The 15820-nt window shown below is 46.9% G+C and overlaps 31 non-coding genes across 31 annotated transcripts; all 31 read right to left on the reverse strand.

Moving 5' to 3' along the window:
- Window positions 1-76: 76 nt before the first annotated feature.
- On the reverse strand, window positions 77-166 carry trnar-ucu (transfer RNA arginine (anticodon UCU)). The gene is given in 2 exon segments: window positions 77-112; window positions 130-166. It is a non-coding gene; the product is annotated as a tRNA-Arg (tRNA).
- A 544-nt stretch (window positions 167-710) lies between these two features.
- trnar-ucu (transfer RNA arginine (anticodon UCU)) lies at window positions 711-800 on the reverse strand. The gene is given in 2 exon segments: window positions 711-746; window positions 764-800. It is a non-coding gene; the product is annotated as a tRNA-Arg (tRNA).
- Window positions 801-1197: 397 nt separating this feature from the next.
- trnat-agu (transfer RNA threonine (anticodon AGU)) lies at window positions 1198-1271 on the reverse strand. The gene has a single exon. It is a non-coding gene; the product is annotated as a tRNA-Thr (tRNA).
- A 73-nt stretch (window positions 1272-1344) lies between these two features.
- trnar-ucu (transfer RNA arginine (anticodon UCU)) lies at window positions 1345-1434 on the reverse strand. Its single transcript is given in 2 exon segments — window positions 1345-1380; window positions 1398-1434. It is a non-coding gene; the product is annotated as a tRNA-Arg (tRNA).
- Window positions 1435-1831: 397 nt separating this feature from the next.
- trnat-agu (transfer RNA threonine (anticodon AGU)) lies at window positions 1832-1905 on the reverse strand. Its single transcript has one exon. It is a non-coding gene; the product is annotated as a tRNA-Thr (tRNA).
- Window positions 1906-2148: 243 nt separating this feature from the next.
- Window positions 2149-2222, reverse strand: trnat-agu (transfer RNA threonine (anticodon AGU)). The gene has a single exon. It is a non-coding gene; the product is annotated as a tRNA-Thr (tRNA).
- Window positions 2223-2295: 73 nt separating this feature from the next.
- On the reverse strand, window positions 2296-2385 carry trnar-ucu (transfer RNA arginine (anticodon UCU)). Its single transcript is given in 2 exon segments — window positions 2296-2331; window positions 2349-2385. It is a non-coding gene; the product is annotated as a tRNA-Arg (tRNA).
- Window positions 2386-2929: 544 nt separating this feature from the next.
- Window positions 2930-3019, reverse strand: trnar-ucu (transfer RNA arginine (anticodon UCU)). The gene is given in 2 exon segments: window positions 2930-2965; window positions 2983-3019. It is a non-coding gene; the product is annotated as a tRNA-Arg (tRNA).
- A 714-nt stretch (window positions 3020-3733) lies between these two features.
- On the reverse strand, window positions 3734-3807 carry trnat-agu (transfer RNA threonine (anticodon AGU)). The gene has a single exon. It is a non-coding gene; the product is annotated as a tRNA-Thr (tRNA).
- Window positions 3808-4471: 664 nt separating this feature from the next.
- On the reverse strand, window positions 4472-4561 carry trnar-ucu (transfer RNA arginine (anticodon UCU)). Its single transcript is given in 2 exon segments — window positions 4472-4507; window positions 4525-4561. It is a non-coding gene; the product is annotated as a tRNA-Arg (tRNA).
- An 80-nt stretch (window positions 4562-4641) lies between these two features.
- Window positions 4642-4715, reverse strand: trnat-agu (transfer RNA threonine (anticodon AGU)). Its single transcript has one exon. It is a non-coding gene; the product is annotated as a tRNA-Thr (tRNA).
- A 981-nt stretch (window positions 4716-5696) lies between these two features.
- trnar-ucu (transfer RNA arginine (anticodon UCU)) lies at window positions 5697-5786 on the reverse strand. Its single transcript is given in 2 exon segments — window positions 5697-5732; window positions 5750-5786. It is a non-coding gene; the product is annotated as a tRNA-Arg (tRNA).
- An 80-nt stretch (window positions 5787-5866) lies between these two features.
- On the reverse strand, window positions 5867-5940 carry trnat-agu (transfer RNA threonine (anticodon AGU)). The gene has a single exon. It is a non-coding gene; the product is annotated as a tRNA-Thr (tRNA).
- Window positions 5941-6183: 243 nt separating this feature from the next.
- Window positions 6184-6257, reverse strand: trnat-agu (transfer RNA threonine (anticodon AGU)). The gene has a single exon. It is a non-coding gene; the product is annotated as a tRNA-Thr (tRNA).
- A 413-nt stretch (window positions 6258-6670) lies between these two features.
- Window positions 6671-6744, reverse strand: trnat-agu (transfer RNA threonine (anticodon AGU)). Its single transcript has one exon. It is a non-coding gene; the product is annotated as a tRNA-Thr (tRNA).
- A 1384-nt stretch (window positions 6745-8128) lies between these two features.
- Window positions 8129-8218, reverse strand: trnar-ucu (transfer RNA arginine (anticodon UCU)). The gene is given in 2 exon segments: window positions 8129-8164; window positions 8182-8218. It is a non-coding gene; the product is annotated as a tRNA-Arg (tRNA).
- A 226-nt stretch (window positions 8219-8444) lies between these two features.
- trnar-ucu (transfer RNA arginine (anticodon UCU)) lies at window positions 8445-8534 on the reverse strand. Its single transcript is given in 2 exon segments — window positions 8445-8480; window positions 8498-8534. It is a non-coding gene; the product is annotated as a tRNA-Arg (tRNA).
- Window positions 8535-8761: 227 nt separating this feature from the next.
- On the reverse strand, window positions 8762-8851 carry trnar-ucu (transfer RNA arginine (anticodon UCU)). Its single transcript is given in 2 exon segments — window positions 8762-8797; window positions 8815-8851. It is a non-coding gene; the product is annotated as a tRNA-Arg (tRNA).
- A 227-nt stretch (window positions 8852-9078) lies between these two features.
- On the reverse strand, window positions 9079-9168 carry trnar-ucu (transfer RNA arginine (anticodon UCU)). The gene is given in 2 exon segments: window positions 9079-9114; window positions 9132-9168. It is a non-coding gene; the product is annotated as a tRNA-Arg (tRNA).
- Window positions 9169-10029: 861 nt separating this feature from the next.
- Window positions 10030-10119, reverse strand: trnar-ucu (transfer RNA arginine (anticodon UCU)). The gene is given in 2 exon segments: window positions 10030-10065; window positions 10083-10119. It is a non-coding gene; the product is annotated as a tRNA-Arg (tRNA).
- An 80-nt stretch (window positions 10120-10199) lies between these two features.
- Window positions 10200-10273, reverse strand: trnat-agu (transfer RNA threonine (anticodon AGU)). Its single transcript has one exon. It is a non-coding gene; the product is annotated as a tRNA-Thr (tRNA).
- A 1194-nt stretch (window positions 10274-11467) lies between these two features.
- trnat-agu (transfer RNA threonine (anticodon AGU)) lies at window positions 11468-11541 on the reverse strand. The gene has a single exon. It is a non-coding gene; the product is annotated as a tRNA-Thr (tRNA).
- Window positions 11542-11614: 73 nt separating this feature from the next.
- Window positions 11615-11704, reverse strand: trnar-ucu (transfer RNA arginine (anticodon UCU)). Its single transcript is given in 2 exon segments — window positions 11615-11650; window positions 11668-11704. It is a non-coding gene; the product is annotated as a tRNA-Arg (tRNA).
- An 80-nt stretch (window positions 11705-11784) lies between these two features.
- On the reverse strand, window positions 11785-11858 carry trnat-agu (transfer RNA threonine (anticodon AGU)). Its single transcript has one exon. It is a non-coding gene; the product is annotated as a tRNA-Thr (tRNA).
- Window positions 11859-12418: 560 nt separating this feature from the next.
- Window positions 12419-12492, reverse strand: trnat-agu (transfer RNA threonine (anticodon AGU)). Its single transcript has one exon. It is a non-coding gene; the product is annotated as a tRNA-Thr (tRNA).
- A 390-nt stretch (window positions 12493-12882) lies between these two features.
- Window positions 12883-12972, reverse strand: trnar-ucu (transfer RNA arginine (anticodon UCU)). The gene is given in 2 exon segments: window positions 12883-12918; window positions 12936-12972. It is a non-coding gene; the product is annotated as a tRNA-Arg (tRNA).
- An 80-nt stretch (window positions 12973-13052) lies between these two features.
- Window positions 13053-13126, reverse strand: trnat-agu (transfer RNA threonine (anticodon AGU)). Its single transcript has one exon. It is a non-coding gene; the product is annotated as a tRNA-Thr (tRNA).
- Window positions 13127-14320: 1194 nt separating this feature from the next.
- On the reverse strand, window positions 14321-14394 carry trnat-agu (transfer RNA threonine (anticodon AGU)). Its single transcript has one exon. It is a non-coding gene; the product is annotated as a tRNA-Thr (tRNA).
- A 73-nt stretch (window positions 14395-14467) lies between these two features.
- trnar-ucu (transfer RNA arginine (anticodon UCU)) lies at window positions 14468-14557 on the reverse strand. Its single transcript is given in 2 exon segments — window positions 14468-14503; window positions 14521-14557. It is a non-coding gene; the product is annotated as a tRNA-Arg (tRNA).
- Window positions 14558-14637: 80 nt separating this feature from the next.
- trnat-agu (transfer RNA threonine (anticodon AGU)) lies at window positions 14638-14711 on the reverse strand. Its single transcript has one exon. It is a non-coding gene; the product is annotated as a tRNA-Thr (tRNA).
- A 243-nt stretch (window positions 14712-14954) lies between these two features.
- trnat-agu (transfer RNA threonine (anticodon AGU)) lies at window positions 14955-15028 on the reverse strand. The gene has a single exon. It is a non-coding gene; the product is annotated as a tRNA-Thr (tRNA).
- Between the last annotated feature and the right edge of the window lie 792 nt (window positions 15029-15820).

Below are 15820 nucleotides of genomic sequence, written 5' to 3' on the forward strand. Positions count from 1 at the left end.
GCCACACCATGGCTTTTTACTGTGGATTGTAGTCATTAGTGAGGAGCGATGTATTTTGTTGTTTTCAAAGAAAAAATGACTCTGGTGGGACTCGAACCCACAACCTTTGAATGGCCACACACCTGCGTCTAGAAGTCCAATGCGCTATCCATTGCGCCACAGAGCCCAGTATGTGTTAAAGTTTTGACAGTTGTTCTTCAGCAGGAGGCTAAATGTCATGACCTAAAAACTGCTTATATAAAGGAAAGGCACTGCTGGGATTTGAACCCAGGACTTCCTGTTTACTAGACAGGCACTATGACCAGCTAAGCCACGGCGCCACGCCATGGCTTTTTACTGTGGATTGGTGTCATTAGTGAGGAGCGATGAATTTTGTTGTTTTCAAAGAAAAAACGACTCTGGGGGGACTCGAACCCACAACCTTTGAATGGCCACACACCTGCGTCTAGAAGTCCAATGCGCTATCCATTGCACCACAGAGCCCAGTACGTATTAAAGTTTTGACAGTTGCTCTTCAGCAGGAGGCTAAATGTCATGACCTAACAAATGCTTACATAATAGAAAGGCACCGTTGGGATTTGAACCCAGGACTTCCTGTTTACTAGACAGGCGCTATGACCAGCTAAGCCACGGCGCCACACAATGGCTTTTTACTGTGGATTGGTGTCATTAGTGAGGAGCAATGAATTTTGTTGTTTTCAAAGAAAAAACGACTCTGGTGGGACTCGAACCCACAACCTTTGAATGGCCACACACCTGCGTCTAGAAGTCCAATGCGCTATCCATTGCGCCACAGAGCCCAGTATGTGTTAAAGTTTTGACAGTTGCTCTTCAGCAGGAGGCTAAATGTCATGACCTAACAACTGCTTACATAAAGGAAAGGCACCGCTGGGATTTGAACCCAGGACTTCCTGTTTACTAGACAGGCGCTATGACCAGCAAAGCCACGGCGCCACGCCATGGCTTTTTACTGTGCATTGGTGTCATTAGTGAGGAGCGATGAATTTTGTTGTTTTCAAAGAAAAAATGACTCTGGTGGGACTTAAGCCCACAACCTTTGAATGGCCACACACCTGCGTCTAGAAGTCCAATGCGCTATCCATTGCGCCACAGAGCCCAGTATGTGTTAAAGTTTTGACAGTTGCTCTTCAGCAGGAGGCTAAATGTCATGACCTAACAACTGCTTACATAAAGGAAAGGCACCGCTGGGATTTGAACCCAGGACTTCCTGTTTACTAGACAGGCGCTATGACCAGCTAAGCCACGGCGCCACACCATGGCTTTTTACTGTGGATTGGTGTCATTAGTGAGGAGCGATGTATTTTGTTGTTTTCAAAGAAAAAATGACTCTGGTGGGACTCGAACCCACAACCTTTGAATGGCCACACACCTGCGTCTAGAAGTCCAATGCGCTATCCATTGCGCCACAGAGCCCAGTATGTGTTAAAGTTTTGACAGTTGCTCTTCAGCAGGAGGCTAAATGTCATGACCTAAAAACTGCTTATATAAAGGAAAGGCACCGCTGGGATTTGAACCCAGGACTTCCTGTTTACTAGACAGGAACTATGACCAGCTAAGCCACGGCGCCACGCCATGGCTTTTTACTGTGGATTGGTGTCATTAGTGAGGAGCGATGAATTTTGTTGTTTTCAAAGAAAAAACGACTCTGGGGGGACTCGAACCCACAACCTTTGAATGGCCACACACCTGCGTCTAGAAGTCCAATGCGCTATCCATTGCACCACAGAGCCCAGTATGTATTAAAGTTTTGACAGTTGCTCTTCAGCAGGAGGCTAAATGTCATGACCTAACAACTGCTTACATAATAGAAAGGCACCGCTGGGATTTGAACCCAGGACTTCCTGTTTACTAGACAGGCGCTATGACCAGCTAAGCCACGGCGCCACGCCATGGCTTTTTACTGTGCATTGGTGTCATTAGTGAGGAGCGATGAATTTTGTTGTTTTCAAAGCAAAAACGACTCTGGTGGGACTCGAACCCACAACCTTTGAATGGCCACAGACCTGCGTCTAGAAGTCCAATGCGCTATCCATTGCACCACAGAGCCCAGTATGTGTTAAAGTTTTGACAGTTGCTCTTCAGCATGAGGCTGAATGTCATGACCTAACAACTGCTTACATAATAGAAAGGCACCGCTGGGATTTGAACCCAGGACTTCCTGTTTACTAGACAGGCGCTATGACCAGCTAAGCCACGGCGCCACACCATGGCTTTTTACTGTGGATTGGTGTCATTAGTGAGGAGCGATGTATTTTGTTGTTTTCAAAGAAAAAATGACTCTGGTGGGACTCGAACCCACAACCTTTGAATGGCCACACACCTGCGTCTAGAAGTCCAATGCGCTATCCATTGCGCCACAGAGCCCAGTATGTGTTAAAGTTTTGACAGTTGCTCTTCAGCAGGAGGCTAAATGTCATGACCTAAAAACTGCTTATATAAAGGAAAGGCACTGCTGGGATTTGAACCCAGGACTTCCTGTTTACTAGACAGGCACTATGACCAGCTAAGCCACGGCGCCACGCCATGGCTTTTTACTGTGGATTGGTGTCATTAGTGAGGAGCGATGAATTTTGTTGTTTTCAAAGAAAAAACGACTCTGGGGGGACTCGAACCCACAACCTTTGAATGGCCACACACCTGCGTCTAGAAGTCCAATGCGCTATCCATTGCACCGCAGAGCCCAGTATGTATTAAAGTTTTGACAGTTGCTCTTCAGCAGGAGGCTAAATGTCATGACCTAACAACTGCTTACATAATAGAAAGGCACCGTTGGGATTTGAACCCAGGACTTCCTGTTTACTAGACAGGCGCTATGACCAGCTAAGCCACGGCGCCACACAATGGCTTTTTACTGTGGATTGGTGTCATTAGTGAGGAGCAATGAATTTTGTTGTTTTCAAAGAAAAAACGACTCTGGTGGGACTCGAACCCACAACCTTTGAATGGCCACACACCTGCGTCTAGAAGTCCAATGCGCTATCCATTGCGCCACAGAGCCCAGTATGTGTTAAAGTTTTGACAGTTGCTCTTCAGCAGGAGGCTAAATGTCATGACCTAACAACTGCTTACATAAAGGAAAGGCACCGCTGGGATTTGAACCCAGGACTTCCTGTTTACTAGACAGGCGCTATGACCAGCAAAGCCACGGCGCCACGCCATGGCTTTTTACTGTGCATTGGTGTCATTAGTGAGGAGCGATGAATTTTGTTGTTTTCAAAGAAAAAATGACTCTGGTGGGACTTAAGCCCACAACCTTTGAATGGCCACACACCTGCGTCTAGAAGTCCAATGCGCTATCCATTGCGCCACAGAGCCCAGTATGTGTTAAAGTTTTGACAGTTGCTCTTCAGCAGGAGGCTAAATGTCATGACCTAACAACTGCTTACATAAAGGAAAGGCACCGCTGGGATTTGAACCCAGGACTTCCTGTTTACTAGACAGGCGCTATGACCAGGTAAGCCACGGCGCCACGCCATGGCTTTTTACTGTGCATTGGTGTCATTAGTGAGGAGCGATGAATTTTGTTGTTTTCAAAGAAAAAACGACTCTGGTGGGATTTGAACCCACAACCTTTGAATGGCCACACACCTGCATCTAGATGTCCAATGCTCTATCCATTGCGCCACAGAGCCCAGTATGTGTTAAAGTTTTGACAGTTGCTCTTCAGCATGAGGCTGAATGTCATGACCTAACAACTGCTTACATAATAGAAAGGCACCGCTGGGATTTGAACCCAGGACTTCCTGTTTACTAGACAGGCGCTATGACCAGCTAAGCCACGGCGCCACGCCATGGCTTTTAACTGTGGATTGGTGTCATTAGTGAGGAGCGATGAATTTTGTTGTTTTCAAAGAAAAAACGACTCAGGTGGGACTCGAACACACAACCTTTGAATGGCCACACACCTGCGTCTAGAAGTCTAATGCGCTATCCATTGCGCCACAGAGCCCAGTATGTGTTAAAGTTTTGACAGTTGCTCTTCAGCAGGAGGCTAAATGTCATGACCTAACAACTGCTTACATAAAGTAAAGGCACCGCTGGGATTTGAACCCAGGACTTCCTGTTTACTAGACAGGCGCTATGACCAGCTAAGCCACGGCGACACGCCATGGCTTTTTACTGTGCATTGGTGTCATTAGTGAGGAGCGATGAATTTTGTTGTTTTCAAAGAAAAAACGACTCTGGTGGGACTTCCAATGCGCTATCCATTGCACCACAGAGCCCAGTATGTGTTAAAGTTTTGACAGTTGCTCTTCAGCAGGAGGCTAAATGTCATGACCTAACAACTGCTTACATAATAGAAAGGCACCGCTGGGATTTGAACCCAGGACTTCCTGTTTACTAGACAGGTGCTATGACCAGCTAAGCCACGGCGCCACGCCATGGCTTTTTACTGTGGATTGGTGTCATTAGTGAGGAGCGATGAATTTTGTTGTTTTCAAAGAAAAAACGACTCTGGTGGGACTCGAACCCACAACCTTTGAATGGCCACACACCTGCGTCTAGAAGTCCAATGCGCTATCCATTGCGCCACAGAGCCCAGTATGTGTTAAAGTTTTGACAGTTGCTCTTCAGCAGGAGGCTAAATGTCATGACCTAAAAACTGCTTACATAAAGGAAAGGCACCGCTGGGATTTGAACCCAGGACTTCCTGTTTACTAGACAGGCGCTATGACCAGCTAAGCCACGGCGCCGCGCCATGGCTTTTTACTGTGCATTGGTGTCATTAGTGAGGAGCGATGAATTTTGTTGTTTTCAAAGAAAAAATGACTCTGGTGGGACTTAAGCCCACAACCTTTGAATGGCCACACACCTGCGTCTAGAAGTCCAATGCGCTATCCATTGCGCCACAGAGCCCAGTATGTGTTAAAGTTTTGACAGTTGCTCTTCAGCAGGAGGCTAAATGTCATGACCTAACAACTGCTTACATAAAGGAAAGGCACCGCTGGGATTTGAACCCAGGACTTCCTGTTTACTAGACAGGCGCTATGACCAGGTAAGCCACGGCGCCACGCCATGGCTTTTTACTGTGCATTGGTGTCATTAGTGAGGAGCGATGAATTTTGTTGTTTTCAAAGAAAAAACGACTCTGGTGGGATTTGAACCCACAACCTTTGAATGGCCACACACCTGCATCTAGATGTCCAATGCTCTATCCATTGCGCCACAGAGCCCAGTATGTGTTAAAGTTTTGACAGTTGCTCTTCAGCATGAGGCTGAATGTCATGACCTAACAACTGCTTACATAATAGAAAGGCACCGCTGGGATTTGAACCCAGGACTTCCTGTTTACTAGACAGGCGCTATGACCAGCTAAGCCACGGCGACACGCCATGGCTTTTTACTGTGCATTGGTGTCATTAGTGAGGAGCGATGAATTTTGTTGTTTTCAAAGAAAAAACGACTCTGGTGGGACTTCCAATGCGCTATCCATTGCACCACAGAGCCCAGTATGTGTTAAAGTTTTGACAGTTGCTCTTCAGCAGGAGGCTAAATGTCATGACCTAACAACTGCTTACATAATAGAAAGGCACCGCTGGGATTTGAACCCAGGACTTCCTGTTTACTAGACAGGTGCTATGACCAGCTAAGCCACGGCGCCACGCCATGGCTTTTTACTGTGGATTGGTGTCATTAGTGAGGAGCGATGAATTTTGTTGTTTTCAAAGAAAAAACGACTCTGGTGGGACTCGAACCCACAACCTTTGAATGGCCACACACCTGCGTCTAGAAGTCCAATGCGCTATCCATTGCGCCACAGAGCCCAGTATGTGTTAAAGTTTTGACAGTTGCTCTTCAGCAGGAGGCTAAATGTCATGACCTAAAAACTGCTTACATAAAGGAAAGGCACCGCTGGGATTTGAACCCAGGACTTCCTGTTTACTAGACAGGCGCTATGACCAGCTAAGCCACGGCGCCGCGCCATGGCTTTTTACTGTGCATTGGTGTCATTAGTGAGGAGCGATGAATTTTGTTGTTTTCAAAGAAAAAACGACTCTGGTGGGACTTGAACCCACAACCTTTGAATGGCCACACACCTGCATCTAGATGTCCAATGCTCTATCCATTGCGCCACAGAGCCCAGTATGTGTTAAAGTTTTGACAGTTGCTCTTCAGCATGAGGCTGAATGTCATGACCTAACAACTGCTTACATAATAGAAAGGCACCGCTGGGATTTGAACCCAGGACTTCCTGTTTACTAGACAGGCGCTATGACCAGCTAAGCCACGGCGCCACGCCATGGCTTTTTACTGTGGATTGGTGTCATTAGTGAGGAGCGATGAATTTTGTTGTTTTCAAAGAAAAAACGACTCTGGTGGGACTTGAACCCACAACCTTTGAATGGCCACACACCTGCATCTAGATGTCCAATGCTCTATTCATTGCGCCACAGAGCCCAGTATGTGTTAAAGTTTTGACAGTTGCTCTTCAGCATGAGGCTGAATGTCATGACCTAACAACTGCTTACATAATAGAAAGGCACCGCTGGGATTTGAACCCACAACCTTCAAATGGCCACACACCTGCGTCTAGAAGTCCAATGCGCTATCCATTACGCCACAGAGCCCAGTATGTGTTAAAGTTTTGACAGTTGCTCTTCAGCATGAGGCTGAATGTCATGACCTAACAACTGCTTACATAATAGAAAGGCACCGCTGGGATTTGAACCCAGGACTTCCTGTTTACTAGACAGGCGCTATGACCAGCTAAGCCACGGCGCCACGCCATGGCTTTTAACTGTGGATTGGTGTCATTAGTGAGGAGCGATGAATTTTGTTGTTTTCAAAGAAAAAACGACTCTGGTGGGACTCGAACCCACAACCTTTGAATGGCCACACACCTGCGTCTAGAAGTCTAATGCGCTATCCATTGCGCCACAGAGCCCAGTATGTGTTAAAGTTTTGACAGTTGCTCTTCAGCAGGAGGCTAAATGTCATGACCTAACAACTGCTTACATAAAGGAAAGGCACCGCTGGGATTTGAACTCAGGACTTCCTGTTTACTAGACAGGCGCTATGGCCAGCTAAGCCACGGTGACACGCCATGGCTTTTTACTGTGCATTGGTGTCATTAGTGAGGAGCGATGAATTTTGTTGTTTTCAAAGAAAAAACGACTCTGGTGGGACTTCCAATGCGCTATCCATTGCACCACAGAGCCCAGTTTGTGTTAAAGTTTTGACAGTTGCTCTTCAGCAGGAGGCTAAATGTCATGACCTAACAACTGCTTACATAAAGGAAAGGCACCGCTGGGATTTGAACCCAGGACTTCCTGTTTACTAGACAGGCACTATGACCAGCTAAGCCACGGCGCCGCGCCATGGGCCTCGAACCCACGACCTTACCACACACCTGCGTCTAGAAGTCCAATGCGCTATCCATTGCACCACAGAGCTCAGTATGTGTTAAAGTTTTGTCAGTTGCTCTTCAGCATGAGGCTGAATGTCATGACCTAACAACTGCTTACATAATAGAAAGGCACAGCTGGGATTTGAACCCAGGACTTCCTGTTTACTAGACAGGGGCTATGATCAGCTAAGCCACGGCGCCGTACCATGGCTTTTTACTGTGGATTGGTGTCATTAGTGAGGAGCGATAAATTTTTTTGTTTTCAAAGAAAAAATGACTGGTGGGACTCGAACCCACAACCTTTGAATGGCCACACACCTGCGTCTAGAAGTCCAATGCGCTAGCCATTGCGCCACACAGCTCAGTATGTGTTAAAGTTTTGAGAGTTGCTCTTCAGCATGAGGCTGAATGTCATGACCTAACAACTGCTTACATAATAGAAAGGCACCACTGGGATTTGAACCCACAACCTTCAAATGGCCACACACCTGCGTCTAGAAGTCCAATGCGCTATCCATTACGCCACAGAGCCCAGTATCTGTTAAAGTTTTGACAGTTGCTCTTCAGCAGGAGGCTAAATGTCATGACCTAACAACTGCTTACATAAAGGAAAGGCACCGCTGGGACTTGAACCCAGGACTTCCTGTTTACTAGACAGGCGCTATGACCAGCTAAGCCACGGCGCCACGCCATGGCTTTTTACTGTGAATTGGTGTCATTAGTGAGGAGCGATGAATTTTGTTGTTTTCAAAGAAAAAATGACTCTGGTGGGACTCGAACCCACAACCTTTGAATGGCCACACACCTGCGTCTAGAAGTCCAATGCGCTATCCATTGCGCCACAGAGCCCAGCATGTGTTAAAGTTTTGACAGTTGCTCTTCAGCAGGAGGCTAAATGTCATGACCTAACAACTGCTTACATAAAGGAAAGGCACCGCTGGGACTTGAACCCAGGACTTCCTGTTTACTAGACAGGCGCTATGACCAGCTAAGCCACGGCGCCACGCCATGGCTTTTTACTGTGGATTGGTGTCATTAGTGAGGAGCGATGAATTTTGTTGTTTTCAAAGAAAAATGACTCTGGTGGGACTCAAACCCACAACCTTTGAATGGCCACACACCTGCGTCTAGAAGTCCAATGCGCTATCCATTGCGCCACAGAGCCCAGCATGTGTTAAAGTTTTGACAGTTGCTCTTCAGCAGGAGGCTAAATGTCATGACCTAACAACTGCTTACATAATGGAAAGGCACCGCTGGGATTTGAACCCAGGATTTCCTGTTTACTAGACAGGCGCTATGACCAGCTAAGCCACGGCGCCACGCCATGCCTGTTTACTGTGGATTGGTGTCATTAGTGAGGAGCGATGAATTTTGTTGTTTTCAAAGAAAAAACGACTCTGGTGGGACTCGAACCCACAACCTTTGAATGGCCACACACCTGCGTCTAGAAGTCCAATGCGCTATCCATTGCGCCACAGAGCCCAGTATGTGTTAAAGTTTTGACAGTTGCTCTTCAGCATGAGGCTGAATGTCATGACCTAACAACTGCTTACATAATAGAAAGGCACCGCTGGGATTTGAACCCAGGACTTCCTGTTTACTAGACAGGCGCTATGACCAGCAAAGCCACGGCGCCATGCCATGGCTTTTTACTGTGGATTGGTGTCATTAGTGAGGAGCGATGAATTTTGTTGTTTTGAAAGAAAAAAAGACTCTGGTGGGACTCGAACCCACAACCTTTGAATAGCCACACACCTGCGTCTAGAAGTCCAATGCGCTATCCATTGCGCCACAGAGCCCAGTATGTGTTAAAGTTTTGACAGTTGCTCTTCAGCATGAGGCTGAATGTCATGACCTAACAACTGCTTACATAATAGAAAGGCACCGCTGGGATTTGAACCCAGGACTTCCTGTTTACTAGACAGGCGCTATGAGCAGCTAAGCCACAGCGCCACGCCATGGCTTTTTACTGTGGATTGGTGTCATTAGTGAGGAGCGATGAATTTTGTTGTTTTCATAGAAAAAACGACTCTGGGGGGACTCGAACCCACAACCTTTGAATGGCCACACACCTGCGTCTAGAAGTCCAATGCGCTATCCATTGCGCCACAGAGCACAGTATGTGTTAAAGTTTTGACAGTTGCTCTTCAGCAGGAGGCTAAATGTCATGACCTAACAACTGCTTACATAAAGGAAAGGCACCGCTGGGATTTGAACCCAGGACTTCCTGTTTACTAGACAGGCGCTATGACCAGCTAAGCCACGGAGCCACGCCATGGCTTTTTACTGTGGATTGGTGTCATTAGTGAGGAGCGATGAATTTTGTTGTTTTCAAAGAAAAAATGACTCTGGTGGGACTTGAACCCACAACCTTTGAATGGCCACACACCTGCGTCTAGAAGTCCAATGTGCTATCCATTGCGCCACAGAGCCCAGTATGTGTTAAAGTTTTGACAGTTGCTCTTCAGCATGAGGCTGAATGTCATGACCTAACAACTGCTTACATAATAGAAAGGCACCGCTGGGATTTGAACCCAGGACTTCCTGTTTACTAGACCGGCGCTATGACCAGCAAAGCCACGGCGCCACGCCATGGCTTTTTACTGTGGATTGGTGTCATTAGTGAGGAGCGATGAATTTTGTTGTTTTCAAAGAAAAAAAGACTCTGGTGGGACTCGAACCCACAACCTTTGAATGGCCACACACCTGCGTCTAGAAGTCCAATGCGCTATCCATTGCGCCACAGAGCCCAGTATGTGTTAAAGTTTTGACAGTTGCTCTTCAGCATGAGGCTGAATGTCATGACCTAACAACTGCTTACATAATAGAAAGGCACCGCTGGGATTTGAACCCAGGACTTCCTGTTTACTAGACAGGCGCTATGACCAGCTAAGCCACGGCGCCACGCCATGGCTTTTTACTGTGGATTGGTGTCATTAGTGAGGAGCGATGAATTTTGTTGTTTTCAAAGAATAAACGACTCTGGGGGGACTCGAACCCACAACCTTTGAATGGCCACACACCTGAGTCTAGAAGTCCAATGCGCTATCCATTTTGCCACAGAGCACAGTATGTGTTAAAGTTTTGACAGTTGCTCTTCAGCAGGAGGCTAAATGTCATGACCTAATAACTGCTTACATAAAGGAAAGGCACCGCTGGGATTTGAACCCAGGACTTCCTGTTTACTAGACAGGCGCTATGACCAGCTAAGCCACGGAGCCGCACCATGGCTTTTTACTGTGGATTGGTGTCATTAGTGAGGAGCGATGAATTTTGTTGTTTTCAAAGAAAAAATGACTCTGGTGGGACTTGAACCCACAACCTTTGAATGGCCACACACCTGCGTCTAGAAGTCCAATGCACTATCCATTGCGCCACAGAGCCCAGTATGTGTTAAAGTTTTGACAGTTGCTCTTCAGCAGGAGGCTAAATGTCATGACCTAACAACTGCTTACATAAAGGAAAGGCACCGCTGGGATTTGAACCCAGGACTTCCTGTTTACTAGACAGGCGCTATGACCAGCTAAGCCACGGAGCCGCGCCATGGCTTTTTACTGTGGATTGGTGTCATTAGTGAGGAGCGATGAATTTTGTTGTTTTCAAAGAAAAAATTACTCTGGTGGGACTTAAGCCCACAACCTTTGAATGGCCACACACCTGCGTCTAGAAGTCCAATGCGCTATCCATTGCGCCACAGAGCCCAGTATGTGTTAAAGTTTTGACAGTTGCTCTTCAGCAGGAGGCTAAATGTCATGACCTAAAAACTGCTTATATAAAGGAAAGGCACCGCTGGGATTTGAACCCAGGACTTCCTGTTTACTAGACAGGCACTATGACCAGCTAAGCCACGGCGCCACGCCATGGCTTTTTACTGTGGATTGGTGTCATTAGTGAGGAGCGATGAATTTTGTTGTTTTCAAAGAAAAAACGACTCTGGGGGGACTCGAACCCACAACCTTTGAATGGCCACACACCTGCGTCTAGAAGTCCAATGCGCTATCCATTGCACCACAGAGCCCAGTATGTATTAAAGTTTTGACAGTTGCTCTTCAGCAGGAGGCTAAATGTCATGACCTAACAACTGCTTACATAATAGAAAGGCACCGCTGGGATTTGAACCCAGGACTTCCTGTTTACTAGACAGGCGCTATGACCAGCTAAGCCACGGCGCCACACAATGGCTTTTTACTGTGGATTGGTGTCATTAGTGAGGAGCAATGAATTTTGTTGTTTTCAAAGAAAAAACGACTCTGGTGGGACTCGAACCCACAACCTTTGAATGGCCACACACCTGCGTCTAGAAGTCCAATGCGCTATCCATTGCGCCACAGAGCCCAGTATGTGTTAAAGTTTTGACAGTTGCTCTTCAGCAGGAGGCTAAATGTCATGACCTAACAACTGCTTACATAAAGGAAAGGCACCGCTGGGATTTGAACCCAGGACTTCCTGTTTACTAGACAGGCGCTATGACCAGCTAAGCCACGGCGCCACGCCATGGCTTTTTACTGTGCATTGGTGTCATTAGTGAGGAGCGATGAATTTTGTTGTTTTCAAAGAAAAAATGACTCTGGTGGGACTTAAGCCCACAACCTTTGAATGGCCACACACCTGCGTCTAGAAGTCCAATGCGCTATCCATTGCGCCACAGAGCCCAGTATGTGTTAAAGTTTTGACAGTTGCTCTTCAGCAGGAGGCTAAATGTCATGACCTAACAACTGCTTACATAAAGGAAAGGCACCGCTGGGATTTGAACCCAGGACTTCCTGTTTACTAGAAAGGCGCTATGACCAGGTAAGCCACGGCGCCACGCCATGGCTTTTTACTGTGCATTGGTGTCATTAGTGAGGAGCGATGAATTTTGTGGTTTTCAAAGAAAAAACGACTCTGGTGGGATTTGAACCCACAACCTTTGAATGGCCACACACCTGCATCTAGATGTCCAATGCTCTATCCATTGCGCCACAGAGCCCAGTATGTGTTAAAGTTTTGACAGTTGCTCTTCAGCATGAGGCTGAATGTCATGACCTAACAACTGCTTACATAATAGAAAGGCACCGCTGGGATTTGAACCCAGGACTTCCTGTTTACTAGACAGGCGCTATGACCAGCTAAGCCACGGCGCCACGCCATGGCTTTTAACTGTGGATTGGTGTCATTAGTGAGGAGCGATGAATTTTGTTGTTTTCAAAGAAAAAACGACTCTGGTGGGACTCGAACACACAACCTTTGAATGGCCACACACCTGCGTCTAGAAGTCTAATGCGCTATCCATTGCGCCACAGAGCCCAGTATGTGTTAAAGTTTTGACAGTTGCTCTTCAGCAGGAGGCTAAATGTCATGACCTAACAACTGCTTACATAAAGGAAAGGCACCGCTGTTATTTGAACCCAGGACTTCCTGTTTACTAGACAGGCGCTATGACCAGGTAAGCCACGGCGCCACGCCATGGCTTTTTACTGTGCATTGGTGTCATTAGTGGGGAGCGATGAATTTTGTGGTTTTCAAAGAAAAAAAGACTCTGGTGGGACTCGAACCCACAACCTTTGAATGGCCACACACCTGCGTCTAGAAGTCCAATGCGCTATCCATTGCGCCACAGAGCCCAGTATGTGTTAAAGTTTTGACAGTTGCTCTTCAGCATGAGGCTGAATGTCATGACCTAACAACTGCTTACATAATAGAAAGGCACCGCTGGGATTTGAACCCAGGACTTCCTGTTTACTAGACAGGCGCTATGACCAGCTAAGCCACGGCGCCACGCCATGGCTTTTTACTGTGGATTGGTGTCATTAGTGAGGAGCGATGAATTTTGTTGTTTTCAAAGAATAAACGACTCTGGGGGGACTCGAACCCACAACCTTTGAATGGCCACACACCTGAGTCTAGAAGTCCAATGCGCTATCCATTTTGCCACAGAGCACAGTATGTGTTAAAGTTTTGACAGTTGCTCTTCAGCAGGAGGCTAAATGTCATGACCTAACAACTGCTTACATAAAGGAAAGGCACCGCTGGGATTTGAACCCAGGACTTCCTGTTTACTAGACAGGCGCTATGACCAGCTAAGCCACGGAGCCGCACCATGGCTTTTTACTGTGGATTGGTGTCATTAGTGAGGAGCGATGAATTTTGTTGTTTTCAAAGAAAAAATGACTCTGGTGGGACTTGAACCCACAACCTTTGAATGGCCACACACCTGCGTCTAGAAGTCCAATGCACTATCCATTGCGCCACAGAGCCCAGTATGTGTTAAAGTTTTGACAGTTGCTCTTCAGCAGGAGGCTAAATGTCATGACCTAACAACTGCTTACATAAAGGAAAGGCACCGCTGGGATTTGAACCCAGGACTTCCTGTTTACTAGACAGGCGCTATGACCAGCTAAGCCACGGAGCCGCGCCATGGCTTTTTACTGTGGATTGGTGTCATTAGTGAGGAGCGATGAATTTTGTTGTTTTCAAAGAAAAAATTACTCTGGTGGGACTTAAGCCCACAACCTTTGAATGGCCACACACCTGCGTCTAGAAGTCCAATGCGCTATCCATTGCGCCACAGAGCCCAGTATGTGTTAAAGTTTTGACAGTTGCTCTTCAGCAGGAGGCTAAATGTCATGACCTAAAAACTGCTTATATAAAGGAAAGGCACCGCTGGGATTTGAACCCAGGACTTCCTGTTTACTAGACAGGCACTATGACCAGCTAAGCCACGGCGCCACGCCATGGCTTTTTACTGTGGATTGGTGTCATTAGTGAGGAGCGATGAATTTTGTTGTTTTCAAAGAAAAAACGACTCTGGGGGGACTCGAACCCACAACCTTTGAATGGCCACACACCTGCGTCTAGAAGTCCAATGCGCTATCCATTGCACCACAGAGCCCAGTATGTATTAAAGTTTTGACAGTTGCTCTTCAGCAGGAGGCTAAATGTCATGACCTAACAACTGCTTACATAATAGAAAGGCACCGCTGGGATTTGAACCCAGGACTTCCTGTTTACTAGACAGGCGCTATGACCAGCTAAGCCACGGCGCCACACAATGGCTTTTTACTGTGGATTGGTGTCATTAGTGAGGAGCAATGAATTTTGTTGTTTTCAAAGAAAAAACGACTCTGGTGGGACTCGAACCCACAACCTTTGAATGGCCACACACCTGCGTCTAGAAGTCCAATGCGCTATCCATTGCGCCACAGAGCCCAGTATGTGTTAAAGTTTTGACAGTTGCTCTTCAGCAGGAGGCTAAATGTCATGACCTAACAACTGCTTACATAAAGGAAAGGCACCGCTGGGATTTGAACCCAGGACTTCCTGTTTACTAGACAGGCGCTATGACCAGCTAAGCCACGGCGCCACGCCATGGCTTTTAACTGTGGATTGGTGTCATTAGTGAGGAGCGATGAATTTTGTTGTTTTCAAAGAAAAAACGACTCTGGTGGGACTCGAACACACAACCTTTGAATGGCCACACACCTGCGTCTAGAAGTCTAATGCGCTATCCATTGCGCCACAGAGCCCAGTATGTGTTAAAGTTTTGACAGTTGCTCTTCAGCATGAGGCTGAATGTCATGACCTAACAACTGCTTACATAATAGAAAGGCACCGCTGGGATTTGAACCCAGGACTTCCTGTTTACTAGACAGGCGCTATGACCAGCTAAGCCACGGCGCCACGCCATGGCTTTTTACTGTGGATTGGTGTCATTAGTGAGGAGCGATGAATTTTGTTGTTTTCAAAGAATAAACGACTCTGGGGGGACTCGAACCCACAACCTTTGAATGGCCACACACCTGAGTCTAGAAGTCCAATGCGCTATCCATTTTGCCACAGAGCACAGTATGTGTTAAAGTTTTGACAGTTGCTCTTCAGCAGGAGGCTAAATGTCATGACCTAACAACTGCTTACATAAAGGAAAGGCACCGCTGGGATTTGAACCCAGGACTTCCTGTTTACTAGACAGGCGCTATGACCAGCTAAGCCACGGAGCCGCACCATGGCTTTTTACTGTGGATTGGTGTCATTAGTGAGGAGCGATGAATTTTGTTGTTTTCAAAGAAAAAATGACTCTGGTGGGACTTGAACCCACAACCTTTGAATGGCCACACACCTGCGTCTAGAAGTCCAATGCACTATCCATTGCGCCACAGAGCCCAGTATGTGTTAAAGTTTTGACAGTTGCTCTTCAGCAGGAGGCTAAATGTCATGACCTAACAACTGCTTACATAAAGGAAAGGCACCGCTGGGATTTGAACCCAGGACTTCCTGTTTACTAGACAGGCGCTATGACCAGCTAAGCCACGGAGCCGCGCCATGGCTTTTTACTGTGGATTGGTGTCATTAGTGAGGAGCGATGAATTTTGTTGTTTTCAAAGAAAAAATTACTCTGGTGGGACTTAAGCCCACAACCTTTGAATGGCCACACACCTGCGTCTAGAAGTCCAATGCGCTATCCATTGCGCCACA

Source organism: Brachyhypopomus gauderio, unplaced genomic scaffold (genome assembly GCF_052324685.1).
Source record: "Brachyhypopomus gauderio isolate BG-103 unplaced genomic scaffold, BGAUD_0.2 sc98, whole genome shotgun sequence".
NCBI classification, from domain to species: domain Eukaryota; kingdom Metazoa; phylum Chordata; class Actinopteri; order Gymnotiformes; family Hypopomidae; genus Brachyhypopomus; species Brachyhypopomus gauderio.